A 15164-nucleotide genomic window follows, 5' to 3' on the forward strand; every position below is an offset into this window, starting at 1 on the left:
CCCAAATTTAAAAAAAAAGAAGAAAAAAAGAGGCAGGCCGGCCTCGGGGAATGAAGTCCCTCCTTAAAAATATGTTATAAAATGTGGCATGGCCTGGGGGATGGGGTCCCCTTCCCGTTCAAAAAATATATATATATATATTTGGGGGTCAGACCCTGGGGGATGGGGTCCCCAGGGCCCACAAAAAAGAAAAAGAAGGGGTGCTACATTGCCCCCCTTCTTTAAAAAAAACAATTAAAAAAAACGGGATCTGGGAGGAGGCCATGCCCCCTCCCTGCACCACTCGGGCGCGTTTGCAGAGGGGGGAGTAATTCCCCTTGAATACTGGGGGTCCCTGGAGGCCAAGTAGCCCACCAGGAACCTCCAGTATGCGCCAGGGGGCTGCGTTGCAGAGAGGTGTAATGAGGCCAAGCCTCTTTTTACACCTCTCTGCAAAGCAGCCCGCTGGGGCATACTGGAGGTTCCTGGTGGGCTAGTTGCCCCCCAGGGACCCCCAGTATTCAAGGGGCTTTAGTTCCCCCTCTGTAAACACGCCAGGGGGCTGCGTTGCAGAGAGGTGTAATGAGGCCACGCCCCTTTTTACACCTCTCTGCAACGCAGCCCCCTAGCGCATACTGGAGGTTCCTGGTGGGCTAGTTGGCCCCCAGGGACCCCCAGTATCCAAGGGGATTTAGTTCCCCCTCTGGAAACACGCGAGGGGGCTGCGTTGCAGAGAGGTGTAATGAGGCCACGCCCCTTTTTACACCTCTCTGCAACGCAGCCCCCTGGCGCATACTGGAGGTTCCTTGTGGGCTAGTTGGCCCCCAGGGACCCCCAGTATGCAAGGGGACTTAATCCCCCAACTTAAAACGCCTTACGGGACGCGTTTGCACAGTGGTCAAGGTGAGGGGCAGGGCTTGAGGTGATATGTGTGCAAACATGCCCTGTGGCGCGTTTTAAGTTGGGGAATTAATTCCTCTCCATCCTAAGGTCCCCTAGGGGCCAACTAGCCCACCAGGTACCTCCAGTATGCTCCACGGAGCTGCGTTGCAGAGTGTTGTAAAAAGGGGGCGTGGGCTCTGAACGCCTCTCTGCAACGCAGCTCCCTGGTGCATACTGGAGGTACCTGGTGGGCTAGTTGGCCCACAGGCAGGGGCGTAGCTAGAGCTTGTGGCGCCCGGGGCTATCCCTCAGAGTGCCACCCCTGGGAGTGGTGGAGGGGGTGGGGGTAGTACCGTCGCTAATAGTTACCTCGATCATTCAAGTTACATGCACACATACATGACACAGTCCAGAGCTACACAGTTGTGAATACACCGGTGACCGGCAGTACAAAGGAGAACACACAGACTGCCACCCTGCAGGATTTCAGGAAGGGCCTAAAAATATGGTTATTTGATTAACGTCCGTCATCAGCAGCAACGCCCCACCCCCAAGCGCCTAGATACCCTCACAGGTAGCGCTATGCAAATCCTGTTTGTCAGTGGCATAATGGGGAGTGGGTGGGGTGGCAGGCCCACTGAGGGCAGGCACCGCCCAGCAGGTGTCACTCATGTCTCGATCTGGTGACGTCAGGCCTGGGCTGTACTTTGATTGACTGGTGGCCCGTTGCGGCGGCCTTTATAATTTATTTGGGGACTGGGGACACTGACTGACACTACTGTAAAGTGTCAGACAGTGTGTGTCCCCAAATAACTTATAAAGGCCACTGCAACAGGCCACTAGTGCCGCGCGGCCGCAGCCCGCAAAATAGTGCCGACCCAGTAGCTAGGCCACTGCATATAGAGCCCAAAAAAGAACCTGTTCCAGTTGCTCTTTCTAAATTCGGCCGGTGCTAAGACCCTACCCACTTAAATCCTTGTTTGACACTCTCTCTTTCCCCACTCACTTCATCTTTTAATGTCCAGTCAATATTAAACTTACTCTCAGCTTTGCAGTACCACATTCACTCTCTCTTTCTCTCTTTCACTCTTTTTCTCTATCTCTCTCTCTCTCTCCCCCTCTTTCTCTCTCTCGCTCTCTCTTTCTCTCACTCCCTCTCCCTCTCTCTTTCTCGCCCCGCTCTCTTTTTTCTCCCTCTCCCTTTCTCTCTCTTTCCATCTCTCTTGCTCTCTCTCTCTTTCTCTCTCTCCCTCTCCCTCTCTCTCCTTTGCTCTCACACCCACACGTCCCCACTCAGAACTTTAAAATGCAGATGTGGTAGAACCGGGCCTGGTTGTAGGTAGGCTGTTACTTGTTGTATCACATTTGTGGATGCAATGACAGAAACAGCAAAATACAAGTCAGGTGGCACACTATGCTATTAACACAGATTTTTAGAATAAGTGTTTTAAAGCCACGCCATTAATTAAATCGGCCACCCCCTTTGAGAGACCCCCCCCAGTCTTAAAGCCCTGTTGACAGTTATGCTGTCACTCTCTAAATATTCCCTCTGAAAACTCTCCAGTGACAGTCTTACCTGACTCGTCAGGACTCTCTCCAGGGTCTCTGTGGCAGGTATGGGTGGTTGTTTCAGCAGCCAGACCAATCTCCAGAAAGCAGCACTGCCATTGACTGCCCCAACAGCAACAGGCCGGAATGAGCGCGAGAGAGCGTAGCGGTGAAGCGCGTGACGCATCACTGCTACGTCGTTCTCATCGCAGCGGCAGGGGCAGGGCTGGCCCGGGCAAAATAAAGTATTTAATGTTGCCCAGCAGGGCCGTCATTGGTAGCGTTTGTGCGCTACAAGATTGATTGACGGCCCTGAAGGCTGGGACCGTGGACGGATGAACAAAAGCAGGTCATGTGCGTGTAGCGCGCAGCACGCACTTTCAAACTGCCAAGGCCACGCGCATTGGATTGGTGGCGTGACCCGTTACGGCCTTGCAGCACTTATAATTTATTTGGAAACAGGCCACCAGTGCTGCGCGGCCGCCCTCAAAACTGTACCGCTTAGGGCGGACTGCCCCCTCGCCCCCCCTAGCTACGCCACTGTATATAGCGCTTACTACCCCCGACGATGCGTCAAATCGCTTTTTCGGCGAGTAGCACGCTACTCCGGGACCCATAGAGGACTAGTGTTGAATTAGTATAGTGAAACATGAAAGTACTTTTTAAGTGGTGGATAGGTTAGTCAGTTATTTGGATTTGGAATGATAGCATAAGGATAGAGGAGGCAAAGGTTTGTATTTATATAGCGCTTGTTGACACACGCTATTCAGGAAGCCTACAGAGGATTAGTGGTAAATTAATATGGTGAAATATGAAATAATTTCAGTGGTGGAGATTAGTCTGTTACTTGGAGTGAGAAGGATAGCGGAGGGACAAAAGGGGAAGAAAGATTTGCATTCATATAGCACTTGTTACCCCTGATGGGTGTTGAAGCGCTTTTCTGGCAAGTAGCACGCCACGCCGAAACCCATAAAGGATTACTGTTGAAAATTAATATAGTAAAAAATATGAAGTACTTTGAGTAGTCTATATTAAATCGTCAACGTTTCTTCAATATTTTGCATCACCTTCGGTTCTAGTAAACTGAAGAAAGAGTTAATCTTATAACGCTCATGAGCTTGATGCTCAGACACACTGTGGGGGGAGATATATAAAGACTCACATCAATAAATTATGAGGTGAGCGAGCCAGATCCCATTATTGAAAATAATCTATTTAAACATTTACAATTCTCTACCTTCGTTGAACCAGCTTTTGCGTTTTAAAAAAGAGCACACCTCCGGTATCACTATTGACCCTTTCCTTTTTTGTGGTCGCATTTCAGAGTTGCAATACATTTGATTTTTGGGAGTACATTCATATAAATGGTTAAAGACTGAATGGTAATCTCAGGTGATGTTCTATTTTAGACGACTTCTGGATAATTCAAAAGAAACGGTGATGCGAACTAGCACGAACCAGATTGGAGATAATGTTAAATGAAGCTTCAAAATCATTTGTGTGCTATTACAAATAAACGAAGCTTCTAAATCATTTGTGTGCAGTTGACAAGTGTATTTTATTAAACATAAAAGGCGTGATGTAATTTGACAGAGGACCACTCTGCGGGTTCCCCGACCCTAAAATATTTTCTCCCCAAAGGCCCAATCTACCATTTATAGGTCGCGTTCTCCGATTATTTACTTTTGCTAGCAGTTGATTTGACCCATGATGTACTTATTTGAGACAGTATTCGTCTCTCACCTAGCTGCAAAATCTCTTCCCTCACCTAAGGTGCGGCAGTTCCTGCACCTCATTTGTTTTTCTTCCCGCCATTCCATTGCACTAATCTCAACAACATTAAACCAGCAGTGCAGCCGCCCGCAAAATAGTGCGGCCTGGGGCGGACCGCCCCCGCTGCACCCCCCCTAGCTACGCCACTGCCCACAGGGGACCTCAGGATTGAAGAGGAATTAATTCCCCAACTTAAAAGCGTCACAGGGCGTGTTTGCACACATGTCCCCTCAGGCCCCGCCCCCTTCCTTCACTATTTAGCAAAATATTTCTCTAAAATCAGCCGAACTACGAATTTAGATTTACTCACCTGTTATCACGAGAGAAGTCAGTGCTGCATCTTTGAGCCCAGTACGGACCCTGAAAAGTAAATCTAAGCGTACTTACCAGTTACTTGTATTTCCTTCCATAGGAATCTATTGTGTGGTTTTCACCAGAAAAGTTTCTAAGTGTCTATATTTGAAACGTACAAATATTCCTCTAAAATCAGCCTAACTACGAAGTCCAATTTACTCACCTGTTATCAGGAGAGACCTCAGTGCTGCATCTTTCAGCCCACTACTGATCCTGAAAGGTAATTCTAACCGTACTTACAGTAACTTGAATTTCCTTCCATAGGCTAACATGGACTGGTTTCACTTGGAAATTCTTCTAAGTGTGGAGTTTTGGAACTTTAAAAAATTCCTCTAAAATCAGCCGAACTACGAATTCCAATTTACTCATCTGTTATCAGGAGAGACCTCAGTGCTGCATCTTTCAGCCTACTTCTGATCCTGACAAGTAATTCTAACCATACTTACAGTAACTTGAATTTCCTTCCATAAGCTAACATTGACTCGTTTCAGTTGGAAATTCTTCTACGAGTGAAGTTTTGGAGCTTTAAAAAATTCCTCTAAAATCAGCTGTACTACAAATTCAGATTTACTCACCTGTTATCAGGAGAGACCTCAGTGCTGCATCTTTCAGCACCCTACTGATCCTGAAAAGTAATTCTAACCATACTTGCAGCAACTTGAATTTCCTTCCATAGGATATCATTTCCTGCTCTATAAAATATATATAAATTAAAAAATATATAGAATTAAAAAAAAGATTACAATTTCAATATTTAATTTTTTTTCAATTTATATTAAAAATATGTACTGTAATTAAAAAATTAAATATCTAAAAATAAATAGTTTAAAACAATGTAGTAAATCAGTATAAAAAAAATAACAATTAATACATTTAAAAATTATCATTTACAAAACCTTTGAAATTCACTGAAAAAACCATACGTTTCAGCCACGTTATAGTAAGCTGGACATTTCATTCCTACAAAACCATTGAAATTCCCCTGTTATAGTTAGTTCAGCTAACTATAACTCGCGTGCCTGCAATGCACTGCTGCTGACGTCACATATTACATCACTCATGACATGGTCAGTGACATCACTGATGACAACACTGAAGACATCTCAAATGACATCAATGATGACATCATCCAGTGAATGTATGTCTTTCTGAAAAATAAATATTTTTTATATATGTACAACACATATGTATGATGTTTAGATCCCATTGGTCTGATGTTATTTCCTACCAAAAGTGCAGAAACCCCTGTAATTGTCCCAGTGTTTGGTGATCAGGGGAAGGGGGAAGCCGAAAGGTATCAATGTTTTGAGAGAGTGGGCACTTTAGGGCTCAGAAACTATTGGTCATTCTGTGTTTATTTTATAAAATAGATAAATATCTTTAAAGAGGTGAATGTGCATATGTGAAATGATCTTTTGCGCCAGAGCTTTTCTTGACTTTGGTGCAGCAATACCTCTAGAACTATAAGTGACTTATGTTATTACAATACAATTGATTTAATCTTATGAGGTGAGTTAATTCACCAGAAGTTCCTAATTATAAATCAACCTCTGATTTGAAATCAGTATACATCTGTCCAACTGGAGATCCCTTTGCTTTCCTCATGCAGGGGGTTCAATGTCAATCATCCCAAGGGTCTGAGCCCTGTGGGTCATTAATTCGGTCATATGGGTCAAAGGGGGGTCGTAGACTGTCCCCACCTCAGTATTGTGAAGAACCCCTAAGTGAATGGTGTGGTGACTCCAAAAGCAACATAGGAGGTACAGAAGGAGGAGGGAGGAAAGGATGAATGAGCAGGAAGCAGAGGAGAGGTAGGTCATTAATGCTTCTTTGTCCTTTTAGGAGGGATAGGCGTTGGTGGGTTGATGGCCTCCTCAAAGTTAACTTTCTCTTATGGGGTGTAGTGTCCTTGTGCATCTGTGGAGGCTTTGCCAAGATTCTCACAGTGCACAGCTGAATATGTATCCTCTTTTGTAGAGTGTCCAGATGCCGTTGCAGCCATTTTACCATTGACTGTCAAATTCCTTAGAAGCTGCAGAGAAGGCAGCCATGGAAGAGGGTCTCGATGAACGAGATGTTCGCCCACCGGAGGGCACCAAACTCTATATCGGCGCTGAATGCTTGGGCTCAGCAGGTCTCGACATCAAAGTTTTCAGTTCAGGATGTCTCAGCTACTAAGTCTTCGGCTCGGAGTGTGTTCGGGGGATGCGCCTTTGGATCAGGCACCAGGGCAGCGGATAAAGCTCTATGTTTCGAGGAAGACTTTGGCACCAAATTAGGTCTGGGCATTGGATTTGTCTCCGAAAGTTGATGTTGATCATGGCTGGAAGGCAGTGGAGCATCAGGAACTTCATAGGCTGATCCTTGTTGGTGGTAAGTAGGGGAAGCATGAGTACTCACTCTGATGTTTTGTTGCTACTGGATAGACAAAGGTTTTTCCCCCTCGATCTCCTCTTCGAAGTTTGTGGCAGTTAAGACAAAATCTGAATGGAGTCCTTTCTATCACGACGACATTCTCGACCCTGATGGTGGGATTCAAGAGGTATGAAGCCGACACAAAGCTGAAACGAAGCATGGCGTTTGAAAATAAATTGGCGAAGCAATATTGTTCCCTAGAAACGACAATGGGTCTAAAGGCTAAGTGAGAACGCCACACAGTGAAGAACCAGAGCCCACGATGACATGTTTGAACATGATGGCGAAGAAAAAGCAAGCTAACAATGCATGCGATGCCTATGCACATTACCAGTAATAGGTGGGGGTCACTTGACACTGTGACTCGAAAAGACTTCTTTTGAAGAAAAACAAGTTCTACACATCTGAGTCCAACACTAGATGCCAGACTATCTTGAGTAGTGATCTCCAACCTTTTCTGTAATAAGAGCTACTTATTTACAATAAAATACATCCCAAGCGACTCATTTTTAGTGTTGTAACAGTGACCACATCAGACACAACAAAATTAGCGGCAACACTGTATAAGATTACCAGCAGTAATAACTTCAGTGCACCAGGCAAGGTTGCCAGCAGTAATGTAAAAAAGGGTTTGTCAATGTGGAATACGACTACATTAAAAATACATATCTGCCATAGCTGTAATGTCCTTGGCACCAAGGTAACAATATTAGTAACAAGCCTCAACAATGTCCCACGATTTATCACTCAAATATCAGCTTTAAATATATTTTGGAAATTCAACCTTTTAAAAAAATAAAAACACAATTTATAAGTTCTAAAAATACACACATTGTGTGTCTCTATTATATATTTTCAATGTTGGTGTACTATTATTTCAGACAAGTAAAAGTTCAAAAGTTAGAAGACTGTGATGCACACAGGAGAGCTACTTACAGATAGCTGGAGAGTTCCCATAAGCTCACTAGCTATTCACTGTAGATGCCTGATCTAGTGCTATACATGCCACAAACTGGAATTTAAGTATGTGGGATACATTTTTAATTAAATCAAACTGAGGGAATGTTATGGCATACGAGTAAGGTCTGTAACAAATATGCCAACATAAGCACAAATACAACCTCTAGATCATGGGTACTCACAAACTTTCTCTCGGGGCCAAATTTACAGTGTGGGTTGTGGCTGATGGCTGCACCGGTGGGGGTGGGGTCAGTGAGGGAGGGGGCGGGGCTAGAGCAATAAATAAATGCGACCATGAGGTTAAACACAGGCCCCTGGCGCGGACGCCTTCATCCACTGAGCCACCAGACCCAGCATACACACATCTTTCTCTCTCTCTCTCGATCTCCTGGTCTCCGTCCCTCCCTCTATCTCTCCCTCCCTCTCTCTGTCCCCCTCCCTCTCTATCTCTCTCTCTACCTCTGTCTCACTCACTCTGTGTCTCCATCTATCTGTCTCCTTGTCTGTCAACCTCCTTCTGTCTACCTTTCTCTGTCTCCCTCGGACTCCCTCCCACTGTCTCCCTCCCACTGTCTCCATCTCTCTGTGTCTCCCCTCTCTGTTTCCGTCTCTCTCGGTCTCCCTCCCTCAGTCTACCTTCCTCTCTTTCTCTCCCTCTGTTTGTCTCCCTCCCTCTGTCGCCCTCCTCCCTCTGTTTGTCATCCTCTGTCTCTCTCTCCCGCTGTCTCCTCTCTGTCCACCTTTCTCTCTGTCTCCATTTCTGTCTGTCTCCCTCTCTTTGTCTCCCTCCCTACCTCTGTCTGTCTCCCTCTCTCTCTGTCTCTCTCCCTCAGTCTCCCTCTCTCGGTCGCCCTCCCTCTGTCTCCCTCCCTCTGTCTTCCTCCCTCTGCCTGTCACCCTCTGTCTTTCACCTCACCCCAGCTTCCTGGGCACACACACAGCTGCACCTGAGTATTTCACAGGTCTTTAAAAGACCATTCACTTGTTAATGAGGCTTTAATGTGAATCGCCCAGCCCCTATAGAGCCGAGTGTCCCTGCTGCGGCGGTGTTTGCTGTCACTTTACATAACAAAACCACAGGTACAATGTCTGCAAGGTCCGCGGGCCGTACTATGAGTACCCGTGCTCTAGATGGTATTTATGAACTGATCATTTAGCAAACTCCATTTAAAGACGCTCATGAATGTAAAGTGCACAGTGGGTCTCCAAATGCAAAGAAATGTCAACTATGCAAAGGGATTGAGACCTACCTTCTAGATTTATTATTATGGTTAACATAGACAAGAATACTATTTGGATAGGAGGGTCCAACCACACACATTACAGTTCATTAGCGCCAGGACACTCTTGTTGAGTAGCCGTGCACTCTATAAATGCACCCATTCATTCATTTATTCATTCAATTACATGTGAAAGGCATGCAGGTGTGGGCTTAAAGTGACGAGAGTAGATACTTTTATTTGATTTCATAAAAAATCATAAAAGTGTGGAAAAACCACCATACATAAAATGTACATTTTGAAAACTTATAAAAATAAAAGCACACAAAGGTACATTCTACTGCGGTTAAGTTAAAAATGTAAAACATACGATCAATGCCATAAGGATTTCAAGACTGGTTGTACTAAAACTTGATAAGTCAGTTAGCGTTTTCTTTTTTTTCCAGTTCTATTGCCGCAATTTTCAGGAAGTTTATAGCTCTACAGGGCAGTTGGATTGATGGTCCTACAATTCATTGGATTACGGCTACTCCGCTAGACCTTATTTGTTCCTTCCTGAAGGCTTCCCGAAGGACTATTCTTCAGGTATCTACCAGGAAGGGGCAGAGGCATAAGAAGTGCAAAAAAGACTCGTCCTCTCCTCCACATAAGCAAAATTCCTTGGATTGCCAAGAATGTTTCCATTTCGGCATCAGGCCCTTTGATGGAAATGACCCCAGCCGCAGTAACGTCAGGTAGTGCTTTTTCTGATGGGAGAAGTGGTCTAGCAGATATGGTTGGGGTTTCAGCTGCTGATAGGCTTGGATCACTACCCAAGCATGAGATTTTTTTTTGAAACGGCTGTTTTGTCTATTAGTAAAGATGTACATTTGATTGCTTTGTTGGCTACAGTTTTGTAGCCAGAATAGGTGGAAAGAATAAGCCAGGCCTCCTCGAGCTGCAATGCCACGAGGGATTCCTTCAGAGCTCTGAAAGTTGAATTATTTAGCCTGGCTTGGGTTTTAATTTCCACCCAACAGTGATACGCAAGGGCGTTGTCCTCTGCATAGCTCATTCTCCAGTTTTGCTTGACTAATGCCCTTTGTCTGTCAGGAATCTGGTTTCTTAGTCTGTGCTCTAATCGCATTTGGGATTGTGGGATGTGTCCGGGGAATCAAAAACAGGTTCTTAAGAAAGGTTGATCGTACTGTGTTAAAAAGGTGACATCTTTAAGGTTTAACATTATATATTAACAGCCATATGAGATGGAAGGTAGAAACTTTGCTGCAATGGCTTTTAGCAGGTGTCCTGTAAAACAACCTGTAAGTTTAGTTTTTTAGAACTTTGAAGGCGAACTGCAGTTGTTTGGCTTTAGTACGGCCTTGTGCCAGGTGTAGTTTTTTTATAAGGACAGACCTCACATATGAGAAGGAGAAGGAACGAATGGACCTTTTATTGACAAGAAGGAATTAATGGACCTTTTATTGACAAGCAGCGGTCAAAACGGTACTAAACAATTGGAAAGACTCGAGCAAAGCAACCTTCCATGACTGGCTAAACTGGATCAGGTACCTCAGGGGAGCACACAGCTTGACGATGCAGTGCTCCCCATGGAAGGCGTCCTCCAGGGGTCTGTGGGAAGCCCTAGACAGGACTCTAGTCCCGCAAACCCCCTCATGAGCTGAAGAAACTAAAGCTCCCAGCCCTGAAAGGACCTCGGAACAGTCCTCAAGTCCACAAGATCTTCGGGGCAACGTGTTTGAACCCTGAACTCTGTACCGAGAAATGCCATGTGACTGCTTTGGGTGCCTAGCCAGTGTACAGTACACCTCCCCACTGGGCTTTCCTATCCCTCTCTTCTCTTCCCTCTGACTGCTCTATCCTTGCCATCATTCCTTATCATTCTAATAGCTAACCATACCGCAACAAGAAATGTTTAAGATTGTATACAATGTATAAAATCATCTTTAAAAAACAAAATTACGGTTGCGGTCTATTTGAAAACCTAGATATTTGTATAAGTCAACCCGGTCAAATGTTGCTCGTCCAGGAGGAATTTACGATTTTCCGTTGTTTTGAGCTGTCTGGTAAAGCACATCACCTTTGTTTTTTGATGGTTGATTGTTAATTGAGCCAAGATGGTGTAAGCTCCTAATTTAGTGACGAGTTGTTGCAGGCCAACAGATGTTTGAGCGAGGAGCACAATATCATCTGCGTATTGTAAACTGGGTGTGGGTATTTTGCCCAATTTAGGGGGGTCAGATTGAATTGGGCGGAGTTGTTTGTCAAGGTCAGCGATATAGATGTTGAAGAGGCAGGGTGCCAGCACGCACCCTTTTTTAAACCCATTAAGAGTTGGAAACTTTTTGGTTATGCTATGCCAGTCTCCTTTCCTGACCTGGACCCAAGTCTGGGAATACAGGTTAATTATGGTCTCCAGGAGTTTAGTTGGGGCATACCCAATTTTGCATTTTTGCCCATAACTTGGACTTTATCAAAGGCTGCTTTAAGGTCTATGAAGCATGCATACAAAGGCCTTGATTTTGCGAGGGCTTGATTGGCTAGCAGGGTGACCGCAGAGATATTCGTGAGTGTGTCCATCCTTGCCCTGAATCCTATTCATGTATAGGGATTGAGATTACATATCCTGACCCAGTCCTCTGAATCAACCAACAAGTTTGATGCGTACATTTTTGCCTCCACGTCAATCAGGGCTATCAAGCGATAGTTGGAGGGGTCGGAGCAGGCGCCCAACTTGTATATTGGGTTTACAATACTGCCTCTCCAAGAATCTGGGATAGTACTGGATGCTAGGATGGAAGAGAAGAGTGGCGTGAGGAGGCCGGACCAGAATGGAGGGTCGTGCCGAAATAAAGCGTTTGGCAAGCCATTGGGAATTGGTGCTCCCTCGGATCTTAGATTTATTATGATTTTTAGAACTTGTGCTTTCCGGATCTGCAGGGAATATTCGAGTGCTTCTGGGTTGGGAGTGACTTTGACACGAACTGCAGCAAGTGCCCCCTCACCTAGCTGAGAACCATAAGTTGCGAGTCCAGCAGTTGACGTTTCGTTATATAGGAGATCGATGTGAGCTCTCCAAGTGTCCTTCATTATGTCAGAGTGGTAATGCCGGCTCTTGCCGTTTGTTAACTGGTTGATAATTTCCCAAAATAGCCTGGAATTCCTTTGTTTGCAGGAATGGTGGAGTTTGGCCCAGAGGTGTTCTTAAAATGCTTTTTTTGCTACCTATGTGTCTCTTTTTAGGTCTTTTCTGGCTGTAGAGATTGATAGCAAGAGGTCCTGGGAGGGGGCGGAGCCCTGGGAACGTAGTCTTCTAAAATGTTTGTTCAATGGTGTCTTTGAACCCTGAGGTGTTTGGTGAACCAAACGGTCCCTTGATTTCTTCTCACTTTCTTTCCTGTGGTCTGGTTATAAAAAATGTCATTTAGTTCTTGGTTAAAGCGCTCCCAGGTCAGTATGTTTATGGGTTCAGTTTGAAATCTTTCCAGAAGACAGATGCATGTTCCCATGATATCGCTGATCCTATCCTTTTTCCATATAAGGCATTTTAGATTGTAACATTGCGTTTGTTGAGCTAATGCGTTGCCGGCACTGAGTTTACGATATTTCCTAGCAATGTGAAAGATTGTGATTGGTGGTCACTTTCTGTCCTATCCGTTATTTGGAAGTTCGTGATAGATGATGGAAAAAGATCTTGATCCGTAAAGGTGTAGTCTATGGTTGAGGCTGATTTTTGGGTGATCGTAGTATATGCAGCAGGGCTGTCTATCTGGCCACTCCTGTTAAGCATGCTCATTGAATGGTCAACCAGCCTGGCCGCAAATTTCTTGCCAAGGGTATCACGTCGGTTCAGGGCCTGTGTATGTTCTCTGGATCCTTTGTTTCCGTTTTGCAAAAAATTCATGTTAAAATCCCCCAACAGGATTATGTTCGCATCCAAGTGGGCAAGTTTTAGTGTTGCCGGTGTTGCTAATAAATGGTCAACTCTTGTCAGTTTTTGTTTGAAAGCTGGATGAATGTAGATGTCAAGAATAAGCAAACAATTGAGGGGCGGAGCTTCAAGTTTGACACATTGCAACCAAGAAAACTCAAGGTCTTTACAGAATCTTGCCAGGGAATGTCGGTTGAAATGAAAATTGAGAGGTCCCCTTTGGTTCTGCCTTGGTTAGCAACTTTTTTGGCCAGCTTTAGAAATTCCTTGTAGCTGGTTATGGGTGTAGAGTTTGTCAGCCAGGTTTCCTGAAAGAAAAGGATATTGCACTTTGTAATTAATTCCATAAAGCCTGGACTTTCTATTTTAGTACTGAAGTCGAACACATTCGAGGAGCAGATGTTACAGCCCGGGAGTAAATTGGTGGCAACGCGAGAATTGGTTCATGCCGTGTATGAGGGTGTTACGACTGAGATTAAATTCTGAAGGCTTAGTGGCTTCTGGATGGGCAAAGGTGATGGTAATTTTCTTGGTTGTGGGCTCTTTCCTCTTTGGAGGGGTTTGATTGTCTGGGCCTTTGGCTCCCTTTAACAGGCCTGCTGGTTGAGTAAATGGTTGAAGCAGGTTGGGGTAGCAAGGGGGGGTTCTATCTTGTTTAACTTAATACCCCACTTTGCAAATTGATCCCTCTGCTGCCAGATTTGTTCAATGAGAGAGTTGGCCACGAATGTTGCTGTTGTTGTTTCTTGGCCCATAAAATGCAGGTTCTGTTTAAACTCTACAGGTATTTATGTGGCTCAGAGGGGGCAAGTCTTTAAAGAGTGTGAGCAGGACACTTCTGTTGAGGATATCATGGTTTCCCCTTGAGGCATATTGAGGGATAAAGTTCAGTTTGTTGTTGTGTGAAGAAGTGTCCTACTGCGGCTTTTGGTGTGCACACCTTCCCGTTACTTTGTCGGCCGGTATGGGCTCTATGATAGTCGATGGTATGTCGGAACAACGTTGGTGTTGTGTGGTGAACTTTGTTCGTTGACCCTTATTCAAGCTGCATTATTGCTTCCCGGGTTGAGATCATGGGTTGAATCTGGGTGGCAATTTTCTTTCCTCTCGTTGTCGGTAACCAAATTTACTACCCGTGAGCAGGTTGTGCTGATTTCTTTCATGAAAATCCTTGATGTAATTGAGGGTTTTGCAGTTTGTGTGGTTGGTGTAGCCTGGGTGGATAAAAGATGTTTCTCTTTCCTTAGAGGCTTAAATATACGGTATATTTTCCCAGATTGCGGTTGTTCCCTTTTGGTGGCATTCAGACAGCTGGGTTCAGTGGGTAAGGAGTTCAATTGATCCTTGTTTATAATTGCATACGGGGGAGGTAAAGCTGCTTTTTGGGTCACTCTGTTCTGTTCCCTGAACGGTTTTGACAGAAAAGAGTTGGTTGCCTGTCTGGAATGTCTCCTGTTTCTTGCTTTTCTAATGCGTTTTCTCTTCCGCTTGGTTAATATCTTGGCCGCTGTTGACGGGTGACCTAATGATTGTTCAATTGATTGAAGAGCCGAAACATTTAGATTGTCAAAGGTAGTTGCTGAGCTAGATGTGGTTGAATCTGCCTGTATTTGTTCTAAGTTAGATTCCGTTCCACTGATTATGTGCCCCCCGTGGGGCGGAGTTGTACAGTGTCGATTACGCGTAGTGCCTCTGCTTTTGGAACATTCTTTGTTGGAACTTCCCTAGTTGTGACCAAAAGGTCTGATAAAAGGGTGGGGACCGCCGCTAATTTGTCAATTATTTGGGTGCAGTGGAAAATTTTGTAAGTTGTTTCCCAGTCTCGCTGCACCCTCAAGATCATCTCATTGAAGCAATGCAGTTTTTGTTCTACTCCCTGAACGTGGATTGCTAGGATGTTTATGAGGTCCAATTGGGTGTCCAGCTTATCTGCATGGTAAACCATTGCTTTGGCGGTTGTATCCATTGTATGTAACAAAACCTGTCAAGCTGAAGATGCAGGGAGACTGCCTGGTTCAATTGGACGTGCCTGGGCGTTATGTTCCCAGTAGTTTGAATGTGCTGACAAGGGAGCTTATAGAAGGCCTGTGGTCCAGCTAGGT

Source organism: Lissotriton vulgaris, chromosome 7 (assembly GCF_964263255.1).
Source record: "Lissotriton vulgaris chromosome 7, aLisVul1.2, whole genome shotgun sequence".
NCBI lineage: Eukaryota > Metazoa > Chordata > Amphibia > Caudata > Salamandridae > Lissotriton > Lissotriton vulgaris.